Here is a 15,178-nt window from a genome sequence, read left to right on the forward strand (position 1 = left end):
ATTTTGGGCAGTTCCATGGTGAAACAACAGGACCTTCCTGCTCTTCCAGAGCCTTGAACATCTCCCTGGAGCTTCCAAAAGCCAATTCCTGAAGCTGAGGTTCAGCAGCTCCTTCCCAGCCACCGCTGAGAGGCAGGAATTGGAATTTCTGTGTGAAAGTTGCTCACCCCATCCCTGACTTTCCACAAAATTTACCAGCTGAAGCAAAATTCTAACAAACCACCCTGCACTGGCCTCCTGACTCATGATTAAAACTTCACCCTGGTTATTTTCCCTTGGAAAGCAGCACCGTTGTTCCGGGTCAAGATTGATTTATGTCAAAGGGGGTATAATAAGAGATTATAATATCATTTATTTTTCCAGCCTTGCTCACCACCATTCATTAGGGAAGCTGGCATCTCCTCCCCTGTTATCATGTGTCATTGAGTGCATAGTTTTTGTGAAGTTGGGTTTCAGATGTGGGACAGGAAATATCCCCTTGTTTATGCCTTGTTTCTCACACGCTGTGCAGGAGGTCTGAGCTCACTTCAGGGAAGAGCAGGTACCTTTCAGGGCAGCAGAAATGTCGTGTAGGAGGGGGAAAAATATCGCTTGTAAGCTTTTTTTGTCTCTTAAATCTTTGCTGGCTGGAGCTGGGAACCTGCAAACAGAAGGAATTGGTGGCTGTGGTGGGCAGGAGAGGCCCAAAGCAGGGAAAAGGAAGAAGCATCTGACAACAGAGTCACTTCTAGGCAGACAAGGGGAAGTGTGACAGAACCAGGCTGAAGCAAGAAGCTGAAAGTTTTCATCTGGGCTGGAAAATGTGGATCAGTGTTTTTGATGCCTCAGGTTTTGGTTTTTCTATTTTTCAGGTTCTGTGCTGCTTTAGTGTGTGGGGCTGGGCTCACATCAGGGGATGCTGAGCTCTGTGCACAGAGCAGGGACACAAAACAATTCCTGCTCCAGCTGGGCACCAAGGACAAATGATCCAAATCTCAGCCCAGGAGCACAAACCCCGTGGGCTGGAGAGAGAAAAACAAGCAGGGTGGGACTGCAGGGGCTAAAGCTGGAATGGGACAATGAACTGCAAGATGCAAATGGAGCAGAACTGATCCCAGGGAGAGACCCCGTGCTCGGCCGTGCATTTTGGGACCATTTTGGTTCATCTTGGGTTCATTTTGTGACCATTTTGGTTCATTTTGGGTTCATTTTGGGGCCATTTTGGTTCATCTTGGGTGCAGCCCTGGCTGGGCTCTGGTGCTGCCCAAGGTGGATCCATGGAGGAGATGCTTTGAATAAATCTCTGCTTTGTTCTGTAGCTCTGCCCAGCCTCTGCTCCAGCTCAGCCTCCTCAAGGCATCATTTTCACAGGGTTTAAAAATCCCAGCACAGGAGCTGCTCCCAGGATTTCCAGGTTTTTCTGAGTCCTGGTGGCTGAGGAGCTGCTGGGGATGGACACTGAGCCAAGGCAGTGTGAGGCTGGGCAGTTCTGCTTTGGGCTCCTGCTGCTCCCTGGAAAGCCAGGAGGGTTTGGATCCCTGATGTCGACACCTCTCAGTGTTTTCTTCAGGCCAAGCAACCAAAGTTACCTTGGGCTGTCAAAAATGCACTAGAATTCCCCACCCAGGTGTGTCATGGACTCAATGAATGGTTTGGGATGGAAGGGAGCTCAAAGCTCATCCAGGGCCACCCCTGACAGGGGCAGGGACACCTTCCACAGACCTGGCTGCTCCAGCCTGGCCTTGGGCACTTCCAGGGATGGGGCAGCTGCAGCTCATGGGGGGTTTGTCCCAAATATCTCATCTAAATCTCCCCTCTTTCAGTTTTAAACAATTACCTCTTTTCCTATCACTGTCTTCCCATGTTACAAGCAACTCTCCCTATTTTTTGCCATCTCCCTTTAGAGTCTGGACCAACCCCAATCCCAAATACCATCCTGATCCCTGTCCCAATCCCAATCCTGGTCCCTATCTCTGTGCTGTTCTGGATCCCCATCTCTATCCCAATCCTGATCCCGATCCTGATCCCTGTGCTGATTCCGATCCTGATCAATTTGATCCTGATCCCAACCAATCCAATCCCGATCCCAATCCCTGTCCTGATCCCAGTCCTGATCCTGATCCCAATCCTGATCCTGATTCCAATCTCAATCCCAATTCTGATCCCAGTCCCAATCCCAATCCTGATTCCAATCCTGATCCCAATCCCAATATCAATCTTGATCCCAGCGCTGATCCCAATCCCTATCCTGATCCCAATCAGTCCAATCCCGATCCCATCCTAATCCTAATCCCAATCCCGATCCCGATCCCATCCCGATCCCGGGCCCGGTCCCTCGGCCGCCACCTGGCGGCAGCGCCCGGAGCTGCGGCAGCGCCGAGCGGTCACCGGAGCATCCGCGGGACAGCGGCGACAGCGGCGACAGCGGCGACAGCGGCTCCGGGACGCGCCAGGCTCAGCCCCCGCCGCCTCCCCTCGGCTCTGCAGCCCCTCGGGGGCCGCTCTGCACCTCCCGGGGCCCGTCCCGAAGTGTCACCCCAAAACCACTAACCCTATAACCTATTATAACACCTGTTGCCAGTGAACTCCCAGCATTGCCAGTGAGCTCCCAGTATTGCCAGTGAATTCCCAGTGTTCCCAGTTTATTTCCTGACCATGCCCAGGAAACCTGGGCACAGATCTCACACTCAGCACCGTCAGGCAGTGCAGAACGCATTTTGTTTTTGAATTGATTGGGAGTTTGCTGGTTTATTTTGTTTCGTTCCCCTTTATATATAGCAGCAGAGCCGGGAGGGCCAATTTGCCAGCTTAGGTAAATATAGCCGGGCAAACCTGGCTGCACTCCACCAGGAACCTTTCAAATAGGGCAATGAGCTATTTGTGGCCAAAGGGACAGACTTGGGGACATATCAGTGACCAAGAGCCAGGGAACGTGTGTGCGTGTAGAAAGGCAAGGCCAGCATTTATTATCGTGTAAAACTCCACACAGAAAGGCTCCAGAATAGAAATGCCTTAATAATTATCTCATCTCCAGTGCCATGTCCACTTCTGGATGCACATTTTCCGTGGAGCGGCTCCGTGCGTTCTCTCACGCATGGGAGCAGCTCCAATGAAACATCTGCTGAGCCCTCCATATCATCCTCCTCCTCCTCCTCCTCCTCCTCCTCCTCCTCCTCCTCCTCCTCCTCCTTCACATCCTTTCTCCGGGCTCTAGGAAGCTCCACAAGTGTCAGGCAGCTGCTCTGCTGCGACTACTGGGCAGTGCTTTGGTTGCTCGTGCTTCCCCATCTTTGATCACAGGGTGTCTCCCCGCCTCGCCTGACAGGGCAGGAGGGGCTATTTTTGGTCTGTCACGATCCCGGCTTGGCCCAGGTGCCAAAAGGAGCTGCTGGTGGCCTCTGTGTGACCGCGGTGCAGAGCAGCAGCAGCAGCAGGGGGGAGGCTGCCCCAGGCCCTCCCCAGGCACAGAATTCACAGAGTCACAGAATCCACAGAATCAATCACAGAATCACAGAATCAATCACAGAATCAATCACAGAATCAATCACAGAATCACAGAATCACAGAATCACAGAATCAATCACAGAATCAATCACAGAATTCACAGAATTCACAGAATTCACAGAATTCCAGAATCCACAGAATCCACAGAATCAATCACGGAATCAATCACAGAATCAATCACAGAATCACAGAATCACAGAATCACAGAATCAATCACAGAATCAATCACAGAATTCACAGAATTCACAGAATTCACAGAATTCACAGAATTCCAGAATCCACAGAATCCACAGAATCAATCACAGAATCAATCACAGAATTCACAGAATCACAGAATCAATCACAGAATCCCAGAATCCACAGAATCAATCACAGAATTCACAGAATCACAGAATCAATCACAGAATCCACAGAATCCACAGAATCACAGAATCGCAGAATTCACAGAATTCACAGAATCCCAGAATCACAGAATTCACCGAATTCCAGAATCCCAGAATCCACAGAATCCACAGAATCAATCACAGAATCCACAGAATCAATCACAGAATTAATCACAGACTCAATCACAGAATTCATAGAATTCATAGAATCACAAAATTTACAGAATTCCCAGAATTCACAGAATCCCCAGGTTGTCAGAGACCTCCAAGGCCATCGAGTCCAGCCCAGCCCCAGCCCCTCACCCAAACCCTGGCCCCCAGTGCCACATCCAGGCTTTGTTAAACACACCCAGGGACAGGGACTCCACCACCTCCCTGGGCAGAACATTCCAGAACTTTATCACCCTTTGTGTCAAACACTTTTCCCTGCTCTCCAAGCTGTATTTCCCTTGGTGCAGCTCGGGGCTGTGTGCTCTGGTTGTGTCAGAGCCCAGGGCCAGCTGAGCACAGGCACCTTTCAGGAGCTGTGAGGGTGATGGGGCACCCCTGAGTCTCCTTTGCTCCAGGCTGAGCACCCCCAGTCCTGCTGCTCTGCTCTGAGTGGCTGTGCTGGGTGTCTCCAGCAGGAATTTTGGCTGGGAAATGCCTCCTTGGGGTAGCCATGCTCTGAGTGGGGCAGAAAAAGTAGGAATTCTGCATCCACGCTTTCAGAATTCCAAGTGGAAATCAGAAAGAGGCCAGGGAGTGCCTCCAAGGGGAAACCTTCCCTGCCCTTACTCATGGGAAGCAAATGTGACCTCAGCAATTCCATGGGAAGCTTTCCAGAGTGACCTGTGGTAGGATATGAAGTGGGAAATGAAATTTGGGAAGTGTTTTATGGCAGTTCCTGCAATTGCTCACTGCCCTGATTAAACTCCTCTCCCCTTTTCCACAGGGAGCCACTCTGTTAGAAGGTGCTTTTTGTCTTTCCTCCCATTTTATCCTTCTTTTTGGAGAAGTCCCAGGTAAAGCAGTGGTTCTTTACAGCCCCCAGCAAACCCTGCTAGTTCAGAAGCCCCAAACCCACAGAATTCCTTCACTATGGACCAAAAAAGAGGGAGAATGGTTTGGCAAAGCTCTGGTGGTAGCAATCCTCAGGATTTGGGGTGAGCAGCTCCAGCAGGGAGGCCTCTGTGTGACCATGGTCCAGCTCCAGTCTCACCCCTCTGAAACAGCTGGGGTAATTAGCACAGTGCTGATTTTACCTGAGATGATGATGATGATGAAAGCAGCCTCTCCACATCAAGGGAGGATCCGCACCCTGCCCCAGCCTCCTGGGCCTGGTTTGAGCAGAGGAAATCAGGGTTTTTCCTCAGGGATCTGCTCCCTGGGGAGGTTTCTCCTTCCCAGAGTTCTCTGAAGCACAGCTGAGGGCAGGGCAGAGCCAGCTCAGGGATGTTTTGTGCTGGGAACCAAAAGCTTTGAGGGCTGAGGTGCTGCCCCACAGAAAATTACCTGCTGCAGATTGAATTACTCACCCAGATCTGCTTCTTCTCTCTGCTCCCCCCTGAGAGGAGCCACTTCCAGACACCAAACAGCACAAAGATGCTTGGAAACCTCTCATTCCTTTCTGGGCCTTCCAAAAAAGATTCAAAGCCAATTGCCATTTCAGATGAAGATTCAGAACAGACACTTCAGCTTGAAAAAATTACAGTGGAGAAGGGTCAGAGGGGAAGCAATCTGCCAGGGCTTGGGGAGTGTGAATAATGCAAAGCAAACAGCTCTGGGCAGGGTAAAACCTGCCCTGAGCACCCACCCTGCCCTCCCTGGAGCCCAGCACAGCTGGGGATGAGGGAAAGCTGAGCTGGGAAGGTTCTGGAAAGCTGGAGGGTAGATTTGTGGGTTGGTTTGCTGTCGTGGATTTTGGTTTTGGGGGTTTTTTTTGGGGTTTTTTTTGGGGTATTTTTCTTGGTTTTTTTATTTGTTTAGATTTTGTTTGGGGTTTTTTTGGGGTTTTTTTTGGGTGTGTTTTTTTTGTTATTTGGGTTTTGTTTGTTTGTTTGTTTGTTTTGGGGTTTTTTTTGTGGTTTTTTTTTCTTGTTTTGTGTTTTTTTTTATTATTTTTTTGTTGTTGTTTGGTTGATTGGATTTTTTTTTTTTTTTTTTTTTACAAAAAGAGCCAGAATGGATTGGCACTGCTGGCACTCAATCCCCAGCTCTGGGGTCGCCCCAGCAGGCCAGAGGCACAAAGCCAGCCCGTTGTTCCCTGCTCTGGTCTGTTCTGCACAGGGTTTTTGTGTCACCCTTGGTGGCAGAGAGCACAGGCACCTTCCAGTGCTGTCACAGGTGACGTGGTGAGCCCCTGCTCATTCTCTTTCTCTCTTTGTCTGCCCCTCTGATTGTCCCTCCATGTGATCCCTGCCCTTTGTCACATCCAGACAGTCCCGGGCTGGGCGCTGGGTGTCCCCTCTGCTGCCACAGGTGACCTCAGGGGGCGCTTGAAAATGAAAATGAAATGAAATCCAAATGAGTTGTCTACCAAAGCACGGCTCTGAGCAGAGGTTTGTGCTCTGAGGAGGGACAGGGACCTCTGGGATCAGCCTTGGCTTCCTTGGAGCCACAGGGCTGCAGGGGGATCCTGGAGAGTGCCCAAAATTGGGGATGGGGAGGGACCCAGGGAGGGGATCCAGGGGAGGGGAACAGGGAGGGATCCAGGGAGGGATCAGGGAAGGGATTTAGGGAGGAGATCCAGGGAAGGGATCCAGGGAAAGGATCCAGGGAGGGATCAGGGAAGGAATCAGAGAAGGGACCCAAGGAGGGATCCAGAGAGGGGATCCAGGGAGTGATCAGGGAGGGATCCAAGGAAGGGAAACAGGGAAGGGATTCAGGAAAAGGACCCAGGGAGGGATCAGGGAGGGGATCCAGGGAAAAGGCTCAGGGAAAAAATCCAGGGAGGGAACCAGGGAGGGAATCAGGAAAGGGACCCAGGGAAAGGATCCAGAGAAGGGACCCAGGGAGGGGATCCAGGAAGGGGATCCAGGAAGGGGATCCAGGGAAGGGATCCAGTGAAGAGATTCAAGGAAAGGATCAGGGAAAGGATCCAGGGAGGGAACCAGGGAAGGGACGCAGAGAGGGGATCCAGGGAAGGACTCAAGGAAAGGATCCAGGAAGGCAAGCAGGGAAGGGATCAGGGAAGGGGCCCAGGATGCTCCTGCAGCTCCCATCCCACCTGTGGGGAGCAACCCCAGCCCTGTGGACCCACAGGAGCCCCGGGACCTGTGCTGCCACCACAGCACCACGGTGTCCCCAGGCCTCAGTGCCCCCAGCCGTGACACTGATCAGCTTTCCAGGCTGATTGCCCAACATCTGATGGGAAAAAGCACAACCTTTCCCCCTCCAGCCCCTGTCACAAGGCTGTTTAATAGGGTTTGGGCATCAGCTCAAATAAAACCAGGGGATCAATGCCAACTCCTGAAGAATTAGGGAGATTACCAAGGAACTCATGGCTCACGCTGAGGCACAGCATTTCCCAGTGTGAAAAACCAGGAGAGAGCCTCCTCCTGCCACCATCCTTCCCCTCCTGGCACCAGGTCAGGCTGGGACAGAGCACAGGACATTCAGTCTGGCCCCAGTTCCAGCTCAGGATGCCCGGGGTGGGTGGGGAATCCTTCCCCTGTGCGTAAGTGAAGGGCAGAGCTGGGCCTGGAGGCACAAAATGGCACCAGAAAAGCAAATAAGCAGCACAAGATGGTGATAGCAGAGGAAAGGAAGCTGTGGCCTTTACTGGCTGAGGATAATTTCCCCTCTGACGACAGATTTTTCAAGTGGCAGAGGTGTTTTAACGGGTGGGCCTTGGAGGGCTGGTCCAAGTAATCAGCCCAAAACAATCTCAGGAAGTTTAAGCAACACTCCTGAGCTTGGGTTGGTTGTACTCATCTGTTCAGTTTTATTTTGGAGGGACATTCTGAGAGGTGCCAGCTGATTTAATTCGCGCTCCTCTTTCCCAGCCCTGCGGGAGTTCTGGGAAGGGCTGAGCCCCACGTGTGCCAGGATCTCCTTGGCTTCCTGAGCAGGGAAAAGATGCTGTGAAGGCTCCCAAAAAAAAGCTGGGACTGCTCCCCACCAGCTCCAGCATCTCCAGGACCATCCCTGGTGCATCTGGTGGAGAAATCCAGCGGTGGTTGATGGGAGAATGCAGCACAAACACACCCAAACCCAGCCAGGGTCTCTGCAGTGCCGTGGGCATGGAAGTTCCCAGTGGGTGTAAAAAGCCCAGAGCTGCCTCCTCAGGAAACTCCAGCCTGTTTGCTGCTGTGGTTTTCCTTCCACAATGGCCAGTGATCTAATTCTCTGGTTTTAGCACAGTTTATTTGCTTTCCAGGAGAGAAAATAAACTCTGATATTGTCATTTATGTTGTGGCCACAGACTCCAGGCGGATTCTGAGGCTCTGGTACAAAGTGATGGAAAACACTGAGGACATTTGATCTCAGCTAATCTAGTGGGAGAAAAAGTGTGAGAAAGAGAGGAGAGCAGTCATTTATGTGGTGTTAGCAGAAATCAGATGCTTTCAGGTTTATAAATGCAGTTTTCACTGGAGTGGGTGCCCGGATAGGGAATAAATTACAGTGGTAATAAATGCTCAGCAGCAGAAATGCAGCAGGGAAACCACTCAGGGTGCTGGGTGTCCCCTCTGCCTGCCACAGGTGACCTCAGGAGGTGTTTGGCCTCCAAAATGAAATTAAAAATGAAATTAAACTGCAGTATCTACCAAAGCACAACTCCGAGCAGAGGTTTGTGCTCTGAGGAGGGGTGGGAATCTCTGGGATCAGCCTTGGCTTCCTTGGAGCCACAGGGCTGCAGTGGGATTCTGGATTCCTGCCCAAAACTGTGGGTGCCAGCCCAGAGGGAAGGGAAAATCCACTCAGGGTCTGCCAGAGGCTCCATCCTGTGCCCACAAATCCCACAGCAAATCCCTCAGGAGCCACCAAACCCCTCCTGGGGTTGAAGGGGAAGGTGAAGCTGCCCCGTTCATGGAGCCCGAGGTGTGGCTGCAAACAGCTCGGGAGGAGAGGTGCAGAAAAGGCAGGAGATTTGCAATCATTTTGCTGAGGACAGAAACCTTCCAGAACCTTCCAGAAACCTTCCAGAAACCTTCCAGAACCTTCCAGAAGCATTCCAGAAACCTTCCACAACCTTCCACAAGCCTTCCAGAAACCTTCCAGAAACCTTCCAGAACCTTCCAGAACCTTCCAGAAACCTTCCAGAAGCCTTCCAGAAACCTTCCAGAAACCTTCCAGAAACCTTCCAGAACCTTCCAGAAGCCTTCCAGAAACCTTCCAGAAACCTTCCAGAACCTTCCAGCTCTTTCTGCTGCCACCAAGTTCTTGTTCTCTCCTGCCCCTCCCTTTCCCATTGGAAGATTTCCACGGCTCTGCCCGTGGTGCCACTCTCAGGTCTCTGCTTTATCCCTGCCTGCTGCAGCCAGAAAAACACAAAACACAGCCCAGCCCCTCTCTCTGAGCCTCCTGGGCTCTGCAGGGGAAAGCTGGAAGTTTTCTGAGCCCCACGAGGGCTTTGGGGCGAGCAGGTGACTTGAATTGGCCGAGCAATCCCAATTTTCTTTGCCTTTTCTCTTAAAATTGGCTGAACAATCCCAATTCCCTTTGCCTTTTCTCCTAAAATTGGCTCAACAATCCCAAATCTTGTTGCCTTTTCTCCTGAAATTGGCTGAACAATCCCAATTCTCGTTGCCTTTTCTCTTAAAATGGCTGAACAATCCCAATTTTCTTTGCCTTTTCTCCTGAAATGGCTGAAAAATCCCAATTCTCGTTGCCTTTTCTCTTAAAATTGGCTGAACAATCCCAATTCCTCTTCCCTTTTCTCCCAAAATGGCTGAAAAATCTCAATTCTTGTTGCCTTTTCTCCTAAAATTGGCTGAACAATCCCAATTCTCGTTGCCTTTTCTCCTAAAATTAGCTGGAAAATCCCAATTCTCATTGCCTTTTCTCCCAAAAGAGAAGAATTGGGGTTGGAAAAGATGAGAGAGTTGGGGTTGTTCAGGCTGGAGAAGTGAAGCTTCGTGGTGACCTCGTTGTGGCCTTGCAGGGCCTGAGGGAGGTGACAGGAGAGATGGAGAGAGATTTTGGACAGGGGATGGAGGGACAGGACAAAGGGAATGGAATAAAACTGATTTTATTCAGGGATTTTTCCCAATATCCCATCTTCTTTGCCTTTGCCATCCCATTTTCTTTGCCTTTTCTCCTAAAAATGGCTGAATAATCCCAATTCTCGTTGCCTTTTCTCCTAAAATTAGCTGGAAAATCCCAATTCTCATTGCCTTTTCTCCTGAAATTAGCTGAACAATCCCAATTCTCGTTGCCTTTTCTCTTAAAATTAGCTGAACAATCCCAAATCTCGTTGCCTTTTCTCCTGAAAGAGAAGAATTGGGGTTGGAAAAGATGAGGGAATTGGGGTTGTTCAGGCTGGAGAAGTGAAGCTTCGTGGTGACCTCGTTGTGGCCTTGCAGGGCCTGAGGGAGGTGACAGGAGAGATGGAGAGAGATTTTGGACAAGGGATGGAGATTTTGAACAAGGGGAATGGAATAAAACTGATAGAGGGCAGAGATAAATGGAATATTGGGAAAAAATCCTTCCCTGTGAGGGTGGGGAGGGGCTGGAATGGAATTCCCAGAGCAGCTGTGGCTGCCCCTGGATCCCTGGAATGTGCAAGGCCAGGCTGGGCAGGGCTGGGAGCAGCCTGGGAATGTGGAAGGTGTCCCATGGCAGGGCTGGGATGGGGCTTTAAGGTCCCTTTCAACCCAAATTCTGGGGTTTTATCACTCTGATCTGAACTGCCCACTAAAAAACCAAAGGACATCCTTGAGAGCCTCCTGCTCATGCGCAAGATCCATAACCAGAGGTTTTAAAACCAGAAAAGGTTTTAAAACCAGAAAAGGTTTTAAACTAGGTTTAAAAAAAAAACCCCAGAGGTTTTAAACCTGGTTTAAAAAAAACCCAGATGTTTTAAACCTGGTTTAAAACCACCAAGATCTCCTCACCCTGCTGTGTTCATCCCGATTTTGGGAAATTTGGCACTGAAGAGCTGGAGCTGGAAGGGAGAGAATGAAAGTGCAGCCCCACACTTGTGTGTGTGTGTGAGAGCTGCTGGCTCTTAACCCTTTTCCTTCCAGGAATTGTCAACATCCCCATGGCAGCTCCAGAAGTTCTCACACCTCTGGCAACTTTTATTAACCATGAACTCCTTTTCCCTGGAGACAGCCAAAGAACGGGAGCTGTGGGCGAGCAGCAGATAACTGGGAGATGAATAGGAAAATCTCAGCTTTGGGAAAATGTCCTTGCTTGGTCACTTTGATCACTCACACTAATTCCTTCTCGTTAATCTGAAAAGTTCCTCCTCGTTAATTTGAAAATTCCTCCTCATTAATTTGAAAATTTCTCTTTGTTAAGATGAAAATTCCTCCCCATGAATTTGAAAATTCCTCTTTGTTAAGATGAAAATTTCTTCCCATTAATATGAAAATTCCTTCTCATTAATATGAAAATTCCTCCTCATTAATTTGAAAATTCGTCCTTGTAATCTGAAAATTTCTTCCCATTAATCTGAACATTCCTACTCATTAATATGAAAATTCCTTCCCACTAATCTGAAAATTCCTCCTCAATAATCTACAAATTCCTTCCCATTAATCTGAAACCACCTCCTCATTAATCTGAAAATTCCTCTTTATTAATCTGAAAATTCCTCCTCGTTAATCTGGAAATTCCTCATTAATTTGAAAATTCCTCCTTGTTAATCTGAAAATTTCTTCCCATTAATCTGAACATTCCTCCTCATTAATATGAAAATTCCTTCCCACTAATCTGAAAATTCCTCCTCAATAATTTGAAAATTCATCCTCATTAGTCTGAATATTCCTTCCCATTACTCTGAACATTCCTCCTCAATAATCTGCAAATTCCTTCCCATTAATCTGACACCACCTCCCCATTAATCTAAAAATTCCTCTTTTTTAATCTGAAAATTCCTCCTCATTAATCTGAAAATTCCTTCCCATTAATCTGAAAAGTCCTTCCCATTAATCTGAACATTCCTCCTCATTAATCTGCAAATTCCTCATTAATTTGAAAATTCCTCCTTGATAATCTGAAAATTTCTTCCCATTAATCTGAACATTCCTCCTCATTAATATAAAAATTCCTTCCCATTAATCTGAAAATTCCTCCTCAATAATCTGAAAATTCCTTCCCATTAATCTGAAACCACCTCCCCATTAATCTAAAAATTCCTCGTTATTAATCTGAAAATTCCTCTTTATTAATCTGCAAATTCCTCCTCGTTAATCTGGAAATTCCTCCTCATTAATCTGGAGCCACCTCCCCACTGCTGTCTTTGAGCTCGAAGCTGACTGATGGCTTGAGAAGGAAACCCATGGAACATTGCTGTGTCACAGACGATGCCAGATCGATGTCCCTGACATTTCTGGAGGATTATCCCCAGTCCTGGGTCCCTGCATGGTGCTGGACCTGCCTGCTTGGAGGAAGTCGGGAATGTGCCAGGTGTACATTAAATATCAGAGGAACATTTCCTGAACATTCGAAGGCCTTTGACCCTGCTCGGAGAGCTCAGAGCTCCCTTTTTACCAACACCACATTTTATTGGGTCTGAAAGTTCAGCTGGGAGCTAAAGATGCTTTAAATTAGGCACCTTAATTTGGTGAGAAGCGAGCCACATGGAATCCAGCCTTGGAAAGGAGTTTTCCTTGGCAGAATCTGTGGGTTGCTGTTGGATTGGGAGTTTGATACAGCTCCTGCTAGAAGTGGATTTCTGTTTGGAATTCAGTAATTCGGGATTTCTTCACCTTTCTCCCCATATCCCCCTCCTGCAGCAGCAAGCATTTCATGTATATATGAAAATATATTTGTTTTTTTCCAAAATACAGTGACTGGCTGGTGATTTGCCTTCAGGATAAACCCAGCTAAAACAGCCTGAAATCTTAAATGAAGATTTTGGACACAAAATATACACTTACAACTGTGGTTGGGGAGTGTGAATTCCACTCTTCTCAGGTACATAAAGCCTAAATTCAATTTCCTCTGTCCAATTTATCCCTCCCATGGACAAACTCTTTTATTTTTGGAGCAGAACTGCACATCTGTAGATCCCATTTGCTTGCAAATCTATTTATTTGCTCTCTCAAGCCTTATCAAACGTGCAGGCTTCTCTCTGTGGAATTTCCCCTGGATTTGCCCATTCCCTCTGTTCCCAAGGTGGGTTCATTTTCCCTCGGAGATCCCAGCATTAAACCTATAAAGCTCCAGTTCATGCCCAAACCCCAGGAGGTTACTGGGAATGGGGAAACCACCTTTTCCTGAGGAATTTTTTCCAGTTGACTTCATGGTTAGGGAAGAAAGGCAAACTCATGCCAGTTTACATGCATGGAAATGGTGAGACCCAAAAAAATAAAAGCCCAGCGTGTTATTTATGGCATTTCTTCTCCTCTTGTGGAAAGCTTTGGTTCCCCCAGCCCGTGTTTTCTTTGCAAGCACAATACAATTAAGCCATTTTCAGCTGGCAATAAAATCCTTGAGAACCAAAGCAGATTTGGCCACTTGAAGAGATGAGGACTAATGCAATCTGATAATTAGGTCCTTTCAGCGCCAAGACAGAAAAAGCAATTTAATAACGTCTCCCCTGGAGTGAGACAGGGGCTGAAGCCTCTGCTCCAAGGTCTGGGCCTGCAGCACAACTCCCAAATTTCCTTCCAGGAGGAATCTGCAGGCTGAGGGACAGGGGTGGCCGTGGTGACAAACGAGGGGAGAACCGTGACAGAAAAAGGGGAGAAAAATTCTCGAATGTTCTTCCTTTCCAAACCCCTTCCTCTCCCTCAGTACCATTTTTCCCTGCAGATAAAGGGTCTTGCCTTGAAAATCTCTCAGCCCATGACCATTTCACGTGGCTTTTCTAATGTTTCGGTGAGAGATTTCTGAGGCAAGGCTGGGTCAGACTGAAAAACCAATCAAGGAGAGAAATAAAAGGAACTCCTTGCTGTGGTGACAAGTGAGGGGAGAACTGTGACAGAAAAAGGGGAGAAAAATTCTCGAATGTCCCTCCCAAACCCCTTCCTCTCCCTCAGTACCATTTTTCCCTGCAGATTTTCAAGGTCTTGCCTTGAAAATCTCTCAGCCCACGACCACTTCACTTGGCTTTTCTAATATTTCAGTGAGAGATTTCTGAGGCAAGGCTGGGTCAGACTGGAAAACCATTCATGGAGAGAAGGAAAAGGAACCCCTCGCTCAGCGCTGAGGGTTAAATTTTCGGCTGTCTCACCCTCTTTGTCCTGGCTTGTTACAACAGGAAAGGGTTTTTTAGAAACTTCTCTTGTAACTTCAGCTTCCCTGTTTGGAAGTTTGGAAGGCAGGCAGCTCCGTTATGGTTTTCATTATCTGTGCAATAGGTTTTAAATCGATATTTCATTCAAAGAAGAGCTCTCTGGGCAGAGCTGCCCCGACTCTGAGAAAGCTGTGAAACTGCGGTGATGGATCTGCTCTGCCCTGCCTGGTGTGAAATGCTGAATGGCTGAGTAAGCCTTACTCATCTGGGCAGATAAATCTGTAGTAGGGCTGGGTTTTTTATCATGAGTAAAGGCTGAGTAAGAGGCTCCAAAGCCGTGCTGCAATCTGGAATATCTCGGAGGTTTTGCACAGGGAATTGCTGCACCCACCCCCCAGCAGAGCATCTCTTAGCAGGAGTGCATCACAGCTCTTTATTTCACTGACACGTAGATGGGCAAATGTTGGAACTCTAGTTCCAGCTCCTGGTATTCCAACAGGCAAATACTTCACATTGTTGCTGTTTTAGCAGTTCATGGGAAGTACACAAAGAGAAACATGAGGGATATTTTTTCTCTGATACAGGTACATGAACTGTGACTGTGCCTTTCAAATCCTGTGGATTTAATTCTCTTCCTCTGCCAAATGGATAAATTAATTGCAGTTATCCCTCTTATAGATTTCACTTCCCATACCTGTGACCGTGTCCACAGGGGTCTGAGGATGAGGGAAGAGACGAGGATCTGACTCCATGTTTCAGAAGGCTTGGTTTATTATTTTATTATATATATTATATTAAAACTATACTAAAAGAATAGAAGAAAGGATTTCATCAGAAGGCTGGCTAAGAATAGAAAAGGAATGATAACAAAGGTTTGTATCTCCGACAGAGTCCGAGCCAGCTGGGCTGTGATTGGCCATTAATTAGAAACAACCACATGAGCCCAATCCCAGATGCACCTGTTGCATTCCACAGCAGCAGA

The sequence above is a fragment of the Molothrus ater genome, chromosome 19 (genome assembly GCF_012460135.2).
Source record: "Molothrus ater isolate BHLD 08-10-18 breed brown headed cowbird chromosome 19, BPBGC_Mater_1.1, whole genome shotgun sequence".
Taxonomy (NCBI): Eukaryota; Metazoa; Chordata; class Aves; order Passeriformes; family Icteridae; genus Molothrus; species Molothrus ater.